Consider the following 5,315-nt stretch of genomic DNA (forward strand, 5'->3'; position numbering starts at 1 on the left):
ATATATATATCAAATATAATATCATAATATATAGTACAATACAATATTAACTTTAACGTTAACAATATTAACATCGTTATTATTAAATACATATATTGTACAATACAATATTAACATATTACAATACATATATATATATATATCAAAATTCTAGTTCGCAATGCCGAGGCAGCAATGGCGATTCGTCGACACACAATGGGGCTCGTTCGAAGAACGCAGATTATTCTCCTAGAATCGTTTCCTCTTTACGATCGTTCTACCTAAACTCGACGTTTCATCGAAGAAAGACGAAAAATCGCGGCAAAGAAAACGTTCTTCTCCGACTAAAGAACGAGAGAAAAAGAAAGAAATAGAAAGAGAAAGAGAGAGAGATAGATAGAGTTTTACGGAAAAAGTAAAAGATAAAAAAAAAAAGAAAAAAAGAGAAAGAGATAAAGAACAGATATAAGGAGAAATGAAAAGGAAATCAAGACTACCATTTTCTCTCTCTCTCTCTCTCTCTCTCTATCTCTCTTATTCTTTCTCATTCATTTTCTATCTTTCTCTTACGTTTATTTTCTTCCCCTTCTGTTTCTATTTCATTCTCTTTCTCTTTCTAAAGAACTTCTGTCATTTCATTCTAACCACTATACTACCTTTTCTTTTTGTCCCTTTCCATCGCGTAGGAAGGTACTATCCCTTTTACGAACCGTCTGTCGCATTCCCTAACCTCCCTCCCACCCTCCTACACCCCCCTTCTTTTCCCTCCCTTTACACTTCATTCACCTCGGACTTTTTTCTCACTTCTTCGAAGATCTTTCTTCCACCGGAAAGGGAGTTTCTCGTTATCGATAAAAAGAAAATGAGAAAGAAAAAGATAGAGTGAGAGAGAGAGAGAGAGAGAGAGAGAGATAGTAGGATAAGGTATCCAACACTTCGATCGGATTTCTTTGTCATTGGTTCGTTCTTAATCGTCCACTTTTTCATGATTTTTATCGGCCATTTTCCGTACGAACGGGGAATATCGTTTCTTTCTTTCTTTTTTCTTTTTTTCTTTTTTTCTTTTTTTCTTTTTCAGTTGTCTCATAGGAGATACATAAGGAAGAAGAAGAAAAAAGAAAAAGAAAGAAAGAAAAAAAATAGAAAAAAGTAAAAGCAAGGAGAAGGAAACAGAACTGGTGGATGAAGACAGGTGAAAAGGGGTAGGAACGGGGAGGGGGATGATGTCGATGGTAAAAAAAAAAAGAAAAGAGAGAGAGAGAGAGAGAGAGAAAGAGGGAAAAAGAAAAAGAAATTGCTCATCGTTTTTCAACACGAGTTAAACTTTACGAGCATCGTCATCGTTCGTCATTGTGATACGTCGAAGATGAACGAACGAATGAACGAATGAACGTTTCATCGAAGGGAAGGATCTTCATGTGAGTTTCTCGTTGTCCATTGGATTTCTTCGAGCGTGAATAAAAAATGTGGGTTAGTTCATGTCGATGAGGAATGGTTACTCCTCCCTCCCCCCCCCCTTCCCCAGTCCCCTTTCCTACTTTCCTACTTTCATCTCTTCTTATTTCTTTTTTTTTTATCTCAAAGTTGTTCGATTATTTTTTTTTTCCTTTTACGTTGAAATAACTATGAAGATCATTAAATGTTGATTTAAAATTTACTATTGATCGGATTTGTTTGCAGTTCGTTTTAATAAAATATTTAAAAAAAGAAGAAAAATATAGAAAAGTGAAGGAATGTTATTATTATATATCATATTATGATTATGTTTGTTAATATATATAAATATTATATTGTATGTTATTATATTAGCATTGTTTCGTTTGTTTCATTTTGTTTAAAGTATTTTTGTTAATTTTGATTATTGAAAAATGTAGATTTTAATCGGTGTTCGTTTATTTTACAAAATGTAGAATGGTGAAGTGTTTAATTTATTTATTATTACTAAAAAATTATAATAATTGTTTTTATATTTAACAATATCACGTTTAATTACTAAAAGGAAAATTTATTATAAAATAACAATAAGATAAAATATCAATTAAGTTACAACACATTCATTCAATTAATTATTACAATTAAGTTAAATTTGTTTGCTATATATTATAATTGTATTTTAATTGAATTTTTATATTCAACCCTTTGTATCAAAATTAATTGATCACTTTGTTTAAGTGTACTTGTTAAAAATTTGACGTAGGTTGGTGCCTTGAGAAAACATTTGAATTCAAACAGAAAGGGGATGAAGAGGGTGAAAAGGGCAATCGAAAAAGTTTGGGAATCACTGTTATATCCAATTTGAACAAAAATATTTTTAAAATTTATCGTATTTTTTGTTGTTGTTATCTTTCTCTTTTTACGATGTAACTTCACCGTTACGCGTGTACCCATAGATGAATTCTACAGTTTGCTTTGTTATATCGATGAAAAATACGTATTCAACATTATGCTCAAGGTTGTATTCGAAGCTGGCAAAGTGGATTCGTGTTTTTACATTTTTGGACAAAAAAATAAAAAAAATAAAAAGACAAAAAAAGGCGACGTGTCCCACTCTCCCTCTCTTTTGTTTTATTATTTTTTCTTGTTTTATTATTTTATTTTTTTTAATTTCTACCTCCAATATAAAATACGTTGCGTTCCTTTTATTGACCGGTTGTAGAATGCATTTAAACATTTATAGTGATACCTAAATGATTTTTATTCTATAAATGTTTAAATATTTTTTTTCCTATTTATCAAATAGAAAATCTTTGCGTCAAGGGTTAAATAATTCACACACACACACACACACACACACACACACACACACACACACATATCGTCGTTTATTTTAAATAATAGAAATTAAATTCTACGAAATAATTTCAAATGTGTGTGAAATAATTATGAAATTTCTGAAAACCTAATATAAATAAAAAAAAAAAAATCATACGAATAAAGAGAAAATAAGATAAGTCATAATAAAAACAATTTTGCTATTCGTCCAGGGAACAATAGCAACTTCGTTTTGAATTCAGAATGAAATTCGAGCACTTATGAGAATCTATTTCTCTTATTTTCTATCTCTCTTTCTCTCTCTCATTCACTTTGTCTCACTTTTTTTTTCTTTAGAAATTATTCGCAAAGTTTCAACGAGAAAGAAAAGTTTGTTTCATTTTCATACTCCGTTTCTTTTTTTTTTTTTCTTTTACTTTATGAATATTCAAAATATTTTTTTCTTTTTTTTTTGTATGAATCTTGAAGTGCGAATAATTTTAATTTCGTGTGTTATTAAAGAAGAAAAAAATTATGACAGAATAAATTTCTGATGAACGTTCAAATAAATAATCAAATTTTAAATATAAATTACTATTACTATTATTATTAATATTATTATTGTTATTATTATTATTATCAAAGATATTCTATATGTGTTTCTATAGACGATATTATTAATGCAATAGTTCGAACAGAATCACCGATAATAAACTCTGATAGACGAGGAGAACCGAAATGTTCGAGCATGTGGGGAAACGAGGGAAACTGAAATTCACTGGAAACTGTAACACCGCAAACGATATTCGATATAATTTTGTGGATTCGTATTGCGGGCTTGCCTTAACCCAAATCGCATGCTACACCTTCCGTACCTTTGAGAAATTGGTAAATTTTCCTTTGTGTCAATGTATATTACTAAAATTATATTCAATTAACCTGTCTATATTTTGTTTCTATATAATTGAATAACAGATCGCACAAATAATAGTAATAATAATAAATAAGTAAAAAACAAAAAAAAACCCCATGAAGAATAAGAAACATGTTTAATTAAACACTGAACCTATTTCTTTTTTTATATTTTAATAACGAACGTAAATATATTTGTTTAGAATTGAATTCTATTGGAAAATAAATAAATAATTATCAAAGTTCCCTTATTTTCTTTTATCAATTTTTATATTATATCTTGCATATATAAATCAATCGAATGGTAATTTTGTAAACATTATTGAATATAGATTTTTGATATCTTCAAAATGATGTATCGTAAAACAGGTGGGAGGGGAATCAAATTTAAAATTGTAAATTAAGGGAGTAACTGGGAATATTATATTAATTTTAATGATATTGCTTGTGTTTAACTTTTCCCCTTATGGTATTTAAATTAAAATATATTTTTATATTAAAATTTAAATCACCTAATATCGATAATCGTTTGGGTGCTGACAAATTGTACGTTAATAAATATACCAATAATAAATATAAATCTTATAATGGTAAGTAACAGAAAAAAAAAAAAAAAACCAAATGAATGTATAACAAAAATGACATTTACTTTGTAATAAGTTGATGATGTGCGTTTGATGTAGAAGTCTCTTGAAAAACACGGAACATCGTAAGAAATTACGAGGGGTTCTCCACTCCCCCTGTACCTTTCCCACCCCACCCCCCCTACCACTTTATTCGAGTCTTCATAAATTATACAGTAGAAGGCCGCATTTAAATTTCAATTATCCGTTATTACGGCAGTAACGTTGGAGTAAGTAGCAAGTCGAAAAATAATACACGCGCCATCTTTCTTACCTTAACAACCATCTTTTTTTTTTTTACCTATCTACTTAGTTTAGAAGCAAAAAAAAAAAGGAAACGTGTTTTATGGTATCGTATCGTAAGTTACCCCTATTGAATCTTTCAACTTATTACTTGAGATCGTATCACCTATCGTTATCCTAAATGATTTTGATTTATTTATTCATTGGGTTTGTTAGAAAGTTTTGATCGGTTTAAAAACAAAACAAAAAAAATAGAAACAATTTTTGGAAAGAAAATTATTTTCAAATTGGCATGGAATTAATTTTCAGGACAATCCAATGCACCTACGTTTAAATTTTTCTTTACTTTTGATTTATAATTATATCTTGATTTTATATGATAAATATTTTGTAAAATAATGAAAAAAAAAAAGAAATTAATATGTGTACATCACAGAATAATATATAAGATTCCTTTTAAATATTTAATAAAGTATGCAAATGATTATAAGATTCTCATCCCCCGTTATTAAATATTTGAATAGAATTTTATTCATTCCCTATCGATTATCTTATCTGAATTGAAAATTTCTCTCTTCAATAATATCATCCAACATAGATCCTCTTTTTATTACTTTGATTAATTGGATTCGTTTAAAATCGAATATTTAGATCGAGTTTAAGTAACATTTGTGTTCACTCGACGTTTCAATTTATACATTCGCGTCTTTATGATCAATTGAATTCAATTATATTCATTTTTAATTTGTCATGATGTTCATGACGAAATATTCGTATTATTTTGTTAATACATTAAATTTATTTTGT

This window comes from Polistes canadensis, unplaced genomic scaffold (assembly GCF_001313835.1).
Source record: "Polistes canadensis isolate GaletaPanama2010 unplaced genomic scaffold, ASM131383v1 scaffold_71, whole genome shotgun sequence".
NCBI lineage: Eukaryota > Metazoa > Arthropoda > Insecta > Hymenoptera > Vespidae > Polistes > Polistes canadensis.